Source organism: Apteryx mantelli, chromosome 26 (genome assembly GCF_036417845.1).
Source record: "Apteryx mantelli isolate bAptMan1 chromosome 26, bAptMan1.hap1, whole genome shotgun sequence".
Lineage (NCBI taxonomy): Eukaryota > Metazoa > Chordata > Aves > Apterygiformes > Apterygidae > Apteryx > Apteryx mantelli.
The window spans coordinates 101,953-115,915 of NC_090003.1; the positions used below are offsets into that span (position 1 = coordinate 101,953).

A 13,963-nucleotide genomic window follows, 5' to 3' on the forward strand; every position below is an offset into this window, starting at 1 on the left:
GCAATGTCCTTTTCTCTCTTACTGCTTTGTCCAAACAACACTCTGTAGGATTCCCCCCAAGGATAACTGTGTTCTTTGCACAGACTTACTTTTAAACAGAAAAGTCTGGAACTTCTTGGTAACTTAATATGTTTATAAACATCTCCCTAGCCACGACAATAGCTAGCTGTCTAAAAAAAGGTAAACCAAGTCTTTAAATAAATTATTGGGACATATTATCAGCAACTAAGTCTGGCAGTCGTGAATCTCACCATCTTTAAACACAGTAGCTCCTTACTGAGAAAGATGATGTCTTCTGAAATCATAAGACTGCTTTACTCATCAGAAGAAAACCTGACACTAATAATACATGCAACTCCTCAGTCTATCCTTTTTAGAAGAGAATTTTCAAAAAGTAACTGCTGGGTTTGTTTTAAAGCAAACGACGCACATGCATTCTGGGCAGAGTCATCCAGAAAAATGAAATTCAAGCAAGCTGGACAAGGACATATTCTTAGTGCTTTCTGTTTTCCTGTTTTTAACATGAATAGGATCATAGGACAATTCAAGTTGTGCAGGACCTCAGAAGGTCTCTTATGCAACCTCCTATTCCAGGCACGATCATCGGCCTTGAGGCCAGACCAGGTTGCTTGGGACTTGATCCAGTCTGGTCCTGAAAACTTCCAAGGATGGAGACTGCACAACATCTCTAAGCAACCTGCTCCAATGCTTGACTGCCTCATTGTGAAAACGCCTCTCCTTATAGCCAGTTGCAAATGATAAAATGATCTTTTCGACCACAGAAACTTTTCTTTTCTTGCTCTGGCAGTTTCCTCCTTTTGTTTCTGAACTTTCACAGCAGCATATTCATCTGTCAGACCCCCGTTCTCTCCTACTTGTCTCCTTGTTCCTTTCACACACCCTTTACTTTTCACCTTCACCATGACATCTCCTATGTTTAAAACTGCTTGCTACCTTTTGCTCAGAAATCCTCCTGCAATTTCTTCCTCTCATTCTCTCATTAGTAGACTCCTTAAATCCCCCCTGATCTAAGGAGGCCTGCAGGACCCCTAGGAAGAAAGATCCCATGTCACCTTTTCAGCTTGAATTCATCAGCGTGAGATGAAGGAGGCTCAGGACTATTCCCGCTCTGCAGGAAAATGCATCCAAAAGCAGCACTGGAGTCTCTGCCTTCCTCTCTTCCACAGTACACCACAGGATTGCCCATGAGCTAGCATCACAAAAATCTCTCATAAGCAGACACTGTGAACAGCCAACTAATTTGTTTTCAGATCCTACCCTGAAGACTATTTGACAAAGCAATGTAGATGAAGCCACAACTTCTACTATGAGGCAATACTATCATGACTTCCATGGCACGTGCCAATTTCTACAGAACTTCAGGCAGACGAGAGATGCAGTCCAGCTGTGCAAGTCACCTCTAAAGGAATGCCAGGTGTATTCATATTAGCATATGGAAAATGCTGACAGGCTGCTCCCTCCCCACCACCCAAGGGGAAAAAGAATTCAACTTTACAGCAAAAAGGATTACCGACTGGGATATCCCAGCTAGTTTAAATCTGACTTCAGCAGTCAAGTCTTACATCAGGTGACTCAGGGTTACTCAGCTATCAAGCTGAATTATCAAGCCAGTCCTTTCACTTTGACACCAAGAAATAATGACTCTCATGACATTTCTTCCTATTCGCTTGCTTGCCACATAACACTGTTGATATCTTTGTTACAAAATAAACACCAGCTACCAGAACCTAATTTACATGCAAGCTGTTCCAGCTTCTCTCAAGCATGGATGGCGATGGTTCAGTTTAAGTAATTTACGAGAAACTGTAAATTCAAGTGGTTAAATATGCTTAATGTAATTTGAATGTCACAAAAAACTCTTAGGCACCTCCATTTCTAAAAAAGCAAACTGGCATCTGAACATCCCATACCCTGGAGAATCACATACATCCTGGAGCTTTGAGGCGGGATATAAATCCCTGCTAACTTGTCTGGCCCAACCACCAGGCACTGAATTGAATTACAGACCATTTAGGCTTACAGTTGGGGGTTTTGTCTATTCATGCTCCTCAGAGAGGAAGAGATAACGCTTAAAAGAACATCTCTTCTCTAGGGCTGAGTCTGATTTCTCCCACTGTCCAGAGCAATTTTAAAGCATGTATTGAAGAGCACTAGGAAAAGTGTCAGGTATAGCACAACACTTCTTCAAGAAGGAAAAGGGGAGGGGAGGCAGTATCCCTAGGGGTCCTTGAATATGCTGCAGTGGGGCTGACTACTCAAGACCCATTTTATCCTCACCTGGCAACGTGTTCTAATGCTTTACTGTAAATTTTGTTTTACATCATACACAATTTTTACATAATCCATAATGCTTTACTCAATTCTAGCCCTGTGTACTACCTCTGATAGGGTCCACTAGCAGGCATGAAAGGAAAATGCTTAAGAAATGAGGCAAAGTGATGCTTCTCAGGCATATCCTTCACCTTCTGTCCATCATCTGTTATGGATGCAGCAGTCAGTTCTAATGACATCACGAACAACAGGTTCACCGTTAGCTACCTGCTCTGGTCCTTCCTCTTCCCTTTAACGCAAGGGCTTTCTGGACCGACCCTTCAGAGCCAGCAGGAGCTCACCCTGTGCCCCCTGAGGAGCACCTTTACTGTCCACCCTGGAAGAACACAGGCTGCTTAAAGCCACTCGCTCTTCTGCCATCAGCTGAACTCTGCGGTGAAATGCTAGAGTCTTTAGTTAGACAAACAAGGGCTAACCCTTGAGGAGCATCTGACCAAGTAAAGGAACACAGGTTAGGCTCGCCCCTTATGCCATTTCTGTTTGTTTTTAAACTAACCTGTAACTGACTCACTATATAGACTGATGTAAGAATCTCCAAGCCTAAATACATAAAGAATACCCTCCAACAACCACCAGAAAAATTGCAGAAAAAACAACCAAAAAGCCCCAAACCAACAAACTACCCTGCTAACTGCTAAAGTAAGTCTGTTAGCTGTGCTCCTGCTTACTACTCAAATAGTGCTGGTGCTCCCAGACCTCAGCAGGTGGAACAGGATCCTTAACTACTTACTTAGGGAAAAATACTTCAAAATAAATTCACTGCATGCTCCCCCTAATACAAGCATACACTTTTATTCCTCAGCAATCTCTCTTTACACTGAATGTGCTTAAAGAAGGAGAATAAAAAGGTAAATCAATTAGTCTTTTTCTCCAACCAATAACACAGTCATCACAAACAAGTAATGGATATTTCCATTTCTCAGACGGATTTCTGTAAGAGCAAAGCTACCTAAGCACATCAGCTTGACAGGAACTGTGGAAACATTTCTAAGTAATTTCGCTTACATTTCAGGGAAAATAACTCCTATGGCCTTTACTGGCTTTACAAAGCAGAGGAGCTTCAGTGCGGATAATATAAGCTAGCGCATCTTGGGAAAATCAATGTAAGCCAAGCCTACACAATGCTGAACTCAGAACTGGGAGTTACAACTCAGAAGAGGGATCTCAAAGTCATATGTGACAGCCCTCCAAAATCAACAGCTCAACATGGGGCAGCAGCCAAAAGCAGCCAACAAAATGTCAGGCCTCTTCAGGAAGGATACGGTGAACCAGACAGGGTGGGGCTATGTAAAGCTTTGGCAAGCCCATGTCTGAGTACCACGTGTGGCTCTGGTCTCTGCACCAAGGGTGACATGGCGCAGTTAAGGAAGGCAAAGAGAAAGGTAGCTACAACAATGAAAGGGATGGAGCCTTAGGAGGAGAGACTGAAGAGGCTAGGAGAAGTCTGGAGGAGGTTGCAAGTGTTACGATCAAGGTTTACAAAACCCATAAAGGCAGCAAATAAGCTGAATGTGTAACCTTCACCAGGCATGGTTATTTGCTAAACCCTGCAATATTAGAAGTGGGGGCTCTTGCTGAAACTAGCAGCAAATCAGATTAAAGCAGATAAAAGAAAACACTTTACAAAGTGACCAGGGAACTGCCAGAGTTTGCTGCCACCAGTGGTTGTAGAGGCAGCCACACTCAGCAGGTTCAAAATGGGGCTAGATAAACTCACAGGCAATAGATCTGTAACCAGAAACTACAGGACCAGGTATGGACATACCCGCTGACAACCCTGATACGGCAGCTGTGGCTGCTGGGGGAACACGGGGCAATGTACCATAAAACGTGGCCAGGTTTGCAAGTTTTCCTCGAAGTAGCCTTTCCTATTGCTCCCACAGGAGTCAGACTGCTGGCCTAGATGGACCTTTGGTCTGACCTGTCAGGAATTTCTCATGTTATTTTTATTCCCACATAAAAATCTCTCAGCTTTAGTTTAATCCACAGAGAGACAGAAAATTCAAATTCAAAACTTCAATTTGTACACTGTCTCAATACTCATTAAAAAAAAACACTGATTCTGAATGGATATTACTTCCATTACACATGCTTCTCAAATATCTTTGTTTTCCACTGAAACATGGGCTATCACTTGAGAGCCAGCCAGCTGACATCAGGAGACCATGCAGATGAACTGCTGTCAGCTATCGCACTGGCATACAATACCATTCTGAGGGACAAGGAGAACAATTCTTCATGTGTTTACTATGAATGTACCAGAGCTCATCACTGGCACTTGTTTTGTGTTGAAGACAAGCAAATAAGCAAGCAAATGCTCTCATATACAGTGAGCAGCTTGGGAAAGTGTTAAAAAAATTTTGGGGAGTACTGTGCACACACACACACACACATCTCGGTATGTGTGCACTTCTGCATGCAAAGCTTATTTTTGAAGTTATAACAAGAGGATTTAAGAGAAATGATGTTCCCGTCACCAGAATACCTGGCCTCCAGATAATCCCGAAGTTCTCAATCAATATACAGACAGCATCTTTCCATACTAGAGTGAAGGGACACTAAGGTAGCTTGAAGATAAGACCTGTATTGCTAGAAACCATATCACAGCAAAAATTTCATGAAAGCATTATTTTGAAACTAGTGCTTCCAGGAAGACCAGAAAACTTGCGAGATCACACCAGGATTACAAAGAGCTTGTCTGCCAAGTCTGAGATTGAGTCACATACCTTTGCTTCCCCAAAAGACTATTTTGATAGCAGACTTTGTTCAGCTTGCTTACAGATTTGCAGATCATTTTTTAACTTGTCAAAACATATGCCAGGCATGTGTGCAGCAGCCAGATAACTTATCATTTAAGTAATTTCTGAAAACAACATGCAGAAACAAACATTTAATACAGATGATTATCACTTATACTTTGATTTTGGCTTCATACTACTATCTTTACATCATTGTATTTAATTACACTCCACATTTCCTTCATGATTCATCATTGCATAACAAACTAAGATAGGTGCTTTATGGGTGTGTTGCAGGTTTGCACAATTAACAGAGTCTATTGGACTGGAAATGACGATTTGTATTAACTGAAAAGATCATGTGGCTGCATAGTTTGTGGGTGTTGGTTTATTAGAATTGAAAGTGCCAATTAGAGAAGGAGAAAACAAAGACAAACTCATTATGTTTTAAAGAGAAGTACCTATGACTTCCTGGAAATGTTAAAGTTTATCTGGAATAGGATTCCCAGGTGCTAAATTACAAAGAAATATTATTCTTCCTGTATTTATGAGCTCATAGGAGTGGCAAAGGAGGAGGAAGCACAGAGGACAGAGGGATAACAAAACACTGAGAATGACCCAGGAATGGAAAGGGAGATTAATTTTGATACCAAGGCCACCTCAACCAGCACCCCACTTGCCTGGCAAATTTTTCTATTCCTGAGGGCCAGGCACATCTGTCACAGAAACTGCAGTGTGCTGTACTGGCTTACCAATGACCAGCAGCTCTCTCCTCACTGTATAAAGACTCTTAGCAGTCTGGAAGTAAGAGAAGATGTTTCCATGAAGAAATTCTAGCTCCCAAACTTCTAGTGATTGTATTGATTAAAGAAGGGAGTGTGGTCTCAAGACTACAGCAACTTCTGGACTCCTAGAAGCTGCTCTTGGCCGTGCCACAAGCCACATGTATGCGACCTTGCCACCCCAGGCCTCACCTCACTTATCTTTCTGCAAAGCTACTTCCAACTCCACAATAGGAATACTTCCCACACATATATGCTTTTTTCCTCCCCATATTTTAAGCTCAACAGCAAATTCAGTTCAATCATACTTAACTCGTCGCATGTACTTTCAACAGCTCAAACTCATCACAACAAATCCACATAAAAAAACGTAAAACTCAAATGTCCCCAAACTAAATAAAAGTTATACATTTGACTACAGTACTCACAGCAAGTTGATCAATAATTAGGTGATTAGGTGATGTTTATGGCAAAACAAACACCAGAAAACTGAAGTAGTTAAAATAGTTAAAATCAAAGATGTGATTAAAAACTCCTGATATTTAGTCATTCCAAGAAACCCTCATTTGGATTTGCCCCTCAAATCAAGTGTAAAATATTTCCTTTTTTTTTTTTTTTTTTGGTAATACACTTAAAAACAAAATTGCCTTAACTTAATTATCCCTTGTAAATTTCTTAAGTTTAAACATAGATGGGAATTCAAGTCAGGGTTTGAAAAGGTACTTGATATCGTTCAATATAGCATATCAAAGGAAGATAAAGTATTTTTTAGTTTTCTTTCTGGAAAAAATAGAATCAGGTTATTCCCTTAATTTGTGTTTTTATAATTCCATCCATGTTTATTAAGGTCTGAAAATGCTAAATGCAATAGACTAAGACGCTCCAAGTGCTCATGCTTCTCACTTCTACAAGCAGATTATTATTTCTATAGCAATGCCAGTATTGTTAAGTTCTGGTTCACCTTTTTGCCAGACTCCACTGTAGATCCAGTACATGTAATACATTAAAATAAGAAGTGCACATGACATAGAAATGCTTTCATAAGAACATAATAAAGTAATGCAATCTATTGCAATTATGGGCAAAGGCATCTCACTGTCAGGACTTCCACTAACTGCCCATCAACACATCCCCAGCCTTGCCCTCCACGCTCACCTGCATTGGTGACAGCTGGAAATTCCAGCAACTGCCACAAGGTTTGGGAATATGGACCGGGCACAAGAGTTCACCCTGCAATATTTCTCAATGACTTGAAAGAACTGTGTGGATACTGGATGCAAGAGTAAGATGAAACTCATTTTCTGTCCAAAGAAATCAGACCGGAATGAAGTTAGTAAAGCAAACACTAAAAATCCCAGAACAAAAACGGGAGACAAGCTAGTAGATACAAAAGACTGTGAAATATTGTGCAAAAGGTTTGTTGCGAATTACTGTGACCACACCATTTTTTTTTCTCCTTGCAGCCAAAATTGCTACGCACAAGTATTCTAAGCAGTAAGAACTCTTTGTCTTATACAAACACAAATACATATATATGCATGCACACATTTATGCATATACACATGCATGTGTATATAAATATTCATATAGTACCAATGTTTAAGAGTGAAAAGGCATTCTGATACCTCCATTTCTAAGATGCCCAATTTGAAATGATTTAAGGTAGCCTGATTTTAAAGATGTGACCTTAGTTTCTTCTCCAAACCTCAAAAAGGTTACTTATGTCACATATATATAACCTGAAATAGAGACAGGGGACAAGAGACACCAACTTTTAAAAATATTTTTAAATAAATACTTTAAATATCAGCTATTCAATTCCACATGCAGACACAGGTAAAGACCTCAAATTCAGAGATGTTGATTAATCTTTTTTCCAGCAAAATCATTAGGTCCTACAGTGCTCAGCTTCTCAGAAAAATGTGTGTTTTATTAGTACGCATAAAGATGTACTTAGGTAACTAAACTTCAGGCTCTGGAGTTAAAAATATCATTCATAAATAGTAAAAACATATCATAATTTGTCATGACAAGAAACAGAACCAAGTCCAACAGCACAGACTCACTTTGATGGGGATGTCTATAGCAAAGGATCAGCAATAAAAATACAAACACACATCTCAAAATAAAAATGGTCAGCAGACTGTTGTGTACCCTTCCCCATTCCCTATTTAGGCAGAATCTCAAATACGAATAAAATTAACTTCATACTGTTTGGGAGTCAAGTTACTGAACTATTAATTTCTACAATGATACACTTGAACTGTTTTCCAAGTACTCTGCGTGTGTGTGTGTGTGTGTTTTTAATATTTCAGCTGAAATTACTGGCTCAGAATGAGAACTAGCTGATCTTTACCCCCATCAAAGTCGTCTTCCTGCTTGATCTACTCTTACCTCCTTGTCTGACCAAACGCAGGCCTATTCTCACACTGTTCCACGCTCGAATCTCGAAAAATTTATCGAATCTCAAAAAATTTATCGAATCTCCTTCCTCTGCTTTCGAAGAGCTCCTAAAAACTCAGCTGATACATAAGGCACTCCAAGTTTCCCTGGGTTATTTTTCAGTGGCATGGTATATTTCTAGGCTGTCAGCTTTACTTACTATTTATTTTGTACAGATCATCAGCCGCACCCATTGATGATACTCTGTAAGTAAATGATTTTATCAAAAGAGTAGGCCATGGTATTTTGTTTAATAGATAAAAATGATAGAGCAAGACACAGGCAAGGCAAAGAAAAAGCAAAGCACTGACTAGTACCATTCTTCTCAATCTCAATTAAGTCTGCTACCCAACTATGAAGACTTTGCAAGATTGAGGACATCTAGACTTTCCAGTACAAACTACCCAACCACTACAGGTGCTGAAAATATTTTGTTATTCCCAAGAGCTCCTGCTCCACCTTGAAGAACATGGATTTGACCACAGCAATCCATTCATCTCAGACTGGGCATGCAATATGTTGGGCCTGAAGATCAACTCAATGGACATATACCCTCAGCACCACATGCTGCAGTGCACCAGATCACCTGGGACTGGCTCCTTCCACTGACAGCCAGCAAGACCTGATTCAAACCCCTTATCTTGGTGACTTTGATAGACCTCAAATTAACAAACTTAAACTTGTGCAAGGACCAGTTCAGAGGCCCCTGTATCAGAAATATTCTTTGCAAGGAACAAAACAGTGGAAACCTCAAAGATAAGAAATGCTAAAGTTATATCTACATAATGTTTTGCAGCTTTCAGGTGCATGCTAACTTTGGCCATTTAGCAAAGCCAACTTGCAAGGCAGAGTATAATACCTCAAGTTAAGCACTATGCCACTACTCACAGCTTCAAGTCGTTTTGAAGCACAGTCACCACAAGCCTATGTCTACCTGCAAAATACTGTGTGAATACATCCCATGGTTCTAGGTTCATGGTTTTAGATTACATGCAAGGAAGGCATCCATGTATGTAGTGAGATCATCATGGCAGAAAAAGCACACTGAAAAAATAAATAGTGAAGTAGAAAGGTAAAACAAAGATGATAGAACAAGGCAACAGAATACATGTGTTTTGAAAGGATGAAAAGGAACTTTAGCCATGGGTAGTCTCCAGGAACTTCCCCCAGACTGTCATTAAGCAAAACACCATAATTCTGCAAAACACTATACCTAAAGGGCATAAAAACATACACACTGAACTGATCAGCTGACAGCAAGCCCTCTGGTTCTATAAAGAGGGAGATGAGAAGCAACAGGGCAGTTAAACAAGGATTTGAGTCAGCTCCTCTGTTTCTACTGATCCTGATAACATCCTTCATTGGAAAGCCTCAACACTGCCCTAAAAGCATCCTCTGTTTGGACTAATCTAATACGGATTAAGTAAATTCCAGGGAGAACAGTATTCCACTAGGGTATTATAATCATGAAGCTAGGCTTTCTGATGACCAGCTTACCTGCCTAAAATCAAGAATGAAATCAGCCTAGGAGCACTGTACAAAACGTCTACATCAGCAGTATAAATGTGACATTCCTGTGAAGCATTCAAATAATACGGGATGGATGGTAAAAAATAGATGTGGCTGTGGCCATTTCTGGGAAACCCAAGTGTGAACAAGAAGCTATTTTTAATTTATCAAGCCCATTCCGGTCTAGGCTGTTACAGAATCGGTGTCAATCTTTGTGTCCTTTTTTGATCTCTTTCCTCACTCAGCTTATGCTTATGTGCTGAAAAAGTCTGAGCACATGATTACCCCATCCAGGCAGCATGCCTTTGAAATGGCTTTTTAATCTAGACTCTCCACTCCCTGACAGACTGACTTTTGCAGTATGTCTGTATTTGCTGTCTAGACACTTGCATATGCTAACCTCTAATTTAGCCCTCCTTTACTGACCCATGAGTTTCCTCCCTTCTGTGGGTCTTCTGGATAGACTGGAAATGCAACACACTCATTCTGCCCTATACCTGCCTCATGTAACTGCATTCATACAAATCTGACCAGTGAAGTAAGCATATGTTCCTCATTTACAGCCACAGTGAATCCTAACACTAGAATAATTTTGTAGCTCTCTCCTAATGCTGTCCCCTTCTGAACTGGCTCGAAAATCAAGGAACAGCACAGTCCTCCCCTGGAAGGACTCAGGACACATCTGTTTAGAGAGGAACCTGAGCTGAATCTTATGAGCAGAATTAAATCACTCTGTATTCAGTTTTTACAGGCAGAAAACGATGGAAGAGTCTGACTGATTAAATGAAAGGAAGAGCAAAATACAGACATACCCTAAGAACAGCCATACTGGCTCAAATCCAAGGTCCATATAACCCAATTTTGCATCTAGCATAGAAAAAAAACTCCAGATGTTTAGAGCAGAGGGCAATGTCCTTTCCCATCTCGCAGAAGTGTGATATAAGGCACTTTCTCTACAACCTTAATGGATTTTTCTTTCATCAGTCTCTCTGTGACTGCTTTTCAAACCCATGTAAAACTTCTGGCATCTGCAGCATCCAGACAGAGATGCAATCAAGGTACACAGATGAGAGCTCACAAAAGCCATTTTGTACTTCCACTTTTGATAGTACGTTTGCATCACAAACCACTTCCATATGCCTGAAGCATAAAAGATTTGCTATCGCTGTCAGTTTCTGCAGATGACTTAAGAGGCAAATTAAAGTTATCCAATTGCTTTAAAGTCTTGTATTAGGGCGAATTCATACAAAGCCTGAGTAATGGGCCCTGTATAAGCCTGAATTTCAGCATCAGGTCTGCACAGTAGCCTATTGTTGCCATTATAATCCAAGAGTCTGCACTGCTGACCTATGGATACGCGCTACTCACAAACTCATTGTTTCTGCCCCTTCCTTGCAAAACTGCATGTATTTCTCTACCCCACAGTACTCCAGACGGTACAACATCCCCCTGCACAGCAAGAATTGAAAAAGTAAAGTGTAACTACTTGTAATTTGGGCAATATAGCTTATGAATCAGCACATGAACTTTCAACTGCTACACTATACACTCTGATTTACCATCAGCTCAACGAGACTAATGATTCTAATGAGTTCTGTATGCATTATGATTTCCCTCAAATCAATAGATGCTCCAGCTGACTTCCCTTGCTTCAAGGTGATAATGTTCAAAACTCCAGGTAATTAAGATTTTTATTATTTGTTATTTTGTTTACATTCTCATAATGCATGCATCACTATACTGAGAGAATACCACACAGACTTCTTAATCTCAATATTCATACGCAGATCCACTCTGTCAGATATTATAAAGCAGAACACAAGATAAGGACCTGAATAAGATATATGAAATTAACCTGTATAATGACCACACACAATTTAACTTCTACTGTGCGCATCTTGATTCTGCTTGAGGTAGAGGCTGTGATTTTTTTGGAGGTAGATAACAGGAACATGACAACTGATTTTAGGAGGTCAGGATATAAGCAAAGGCAGATGTGCTGAATTTTAATCTGTTGAATAATGATAGATTTCAGAACTTTTTATGATGGAAAGATTTATTCATAGACCACCTTCTGCACTGCTTTTTGCCTGTTTTGCTTTTCCCAACCATTCTCTCACTAAAGGGCCCATAAAGGCTACATTTGAAATAACTAAAGTGAGAGATTGTCTCGGCTCTGTAGAAGCACCTCTAGAGGTGCTGTAAAAGTGTATCTATGCCACCCTCATTTGCATAACTAGTGATGCAAAAACTACCATCACATCAACCAAGTAATATTTTGTTTACCTCTCTTCAGAAAAGTTTTTCCTCTCTGATGACTTAGCACAATTACTTTTTCTAGTCATTAACAAGGCAGGAAAGAAGTGTCTAAGCTACTTATTCCCATTTAGGCAATCCAACCTGAGGCATGCTTACCTGAAAACAGGGAGGGGGACGGACAAATATGCTTCCTGCTCATGAGCAGCTTCCATAAATCAGTAGGATTAAGAAATATAAAACAGTAGCTACTGTAAAACAAAGTTATTGTTTATAGAAGTTGGATCACCAAAAAAGTCATGACATAATCTACAAAATGAATGCATAAGAGCTCATCTGACATCCTCTATTTTAAAAAAAGATTTTTTTTTAAACTTCCTGTGTTAGTCTTTCAGTGGGAAGTTCTACTTTTGTCATTTTGTACCTTCCTAAAAAGACTTTGCCTTTTGCTTCTCCAGCAGGTGCTCACATTTATGACTCTATCCTCCCAAGACAAACAGAAATAGCAACTGAAAATTTTAAGTGTTGAACACCTGGAAAACGGGAAATATCTTGGGAGCCAGGATCATTAAAAGTACTGCAAAGTAAGCTTGAAATAGGACAACTCTGATCAAAGCACTTCCAACATCATAGTGATTCCACGCTGCAGCATGAATGGGAGTCCAATTTTTTTTTTCCCCCCACAAAATTCAGACGTTTTATTTATTATATGCAGACAAATCTGTTATCCATCTCTAAAACAGGGCACAGGAGAGATTTAAAGCTTCTTGTAATAGTACGTAAGCCGCTTTTTAGCGGACCTGTTATTAACTAGTATTAACCAAACAGGATGTCCAAGATTATTTACAAGTTAGTTTTTAGGGCAATTATCAAATTGCAAAGAGTGATTTACCCATGCCTACAGAATTATGAGGCAATTTAAGAGTCCCGAAATAACTTCATATTGCAAAGAAGGGGCAAAAACAACAATGTAACTGTCAGCAGAGAATTCAATTTCCTTTGTGCACAAGTCACCACAAAAACTATTAAAGGATATTAAACTATTATCAACTATTAAAAGGATATCAATACTTAATACTGTTTTACTTCCGCAGTATGTTCCAACAGTAAGTGGCACCATTACTAAATATCTTTATTCAGTATAACGATCAGAAGCTTAAGGCAATGGGGTTTCAGTGAATACAGGCCTTAAAGTCACTTAACAATAACAGAAAAATTCAGTGCCATTATTTGCACCTAATCTAACTCCTAAATTAACTACCAGAGCAAAAGTAGGCCTGCTGACAGAAGTACAGAGGCATAGGATAACATCTCCAGAGACAGCCAGAATGACTTTTTCCTGGCCCAAAGCTTCTCAGGCACAAGCAAGTTAAAAAGCCAAACAGCTATTATTCCTTGAGGTCCACCAAAGCTGGCATGGTAGTAGTTTGTTCTACTGAAGTCATGTCAACACTCTGAAGTGCATTTTAAAACAAGTTTATCCCTTGTATTCAGTCATAATAACATTTAGGACTATTAGCACCATCAGCAAGTATGTACATAACACACTAGAATTCGGAAAAAACAACAAACAGACTTTCTGCTCACCACATATATGCCAACAGACAATTTAGTTCTTAATGTTAAATTTAAAATGACCCATTCTGCATCTGCAGCTCATCCACAAAAAGCACTGAATCACTTAAAGCTTTCCTGCCCAGAGCAACACAAGTACAGCAAAGCATTTGGAAGAAGTCTGAGAGCATACAGTTCAGTGCAAGCCATCAGCACTAGCTGCCACCCCCTCTAAAACATGCATCCAGAGCACAAAATAGTGCAGAACCTCACTATAATGCAGTATGTCATAATTCACCAGAAAGACGAAACCCTACTTATATGCTCTCC

The 13,963-nt window shown here is 39.8% G+C and overlaps 1 protein-coding gene across 3 annotated transcripts in view; it reads right to left on the reverse strand.

Moving 5' to 3' along the window:
• SLC45A1 (solute carrier family 45 member 1) overlaps positions 1–13,963 on the reverse strand; it is a 76,628-nt gene that overhangs the window by 60,366 nt on the left and 2,299 nt on the right. The window contains exon 1 of one of the 3 annotated variants that reach the window (XM_067311245.1): positions 5,079–5,176. The exons of the other annotated variants lie outside the window; for them this stretch is intronic. The gene's annotated coding sequence lies outside the window, so the exon portion shown is untranslated. Of the gene's footprint in view, positions 1–5,078; positions 5,177–13,963 lie in introns of those variants that run through there. 3 annotated transcript variants of the gene reach the window in all.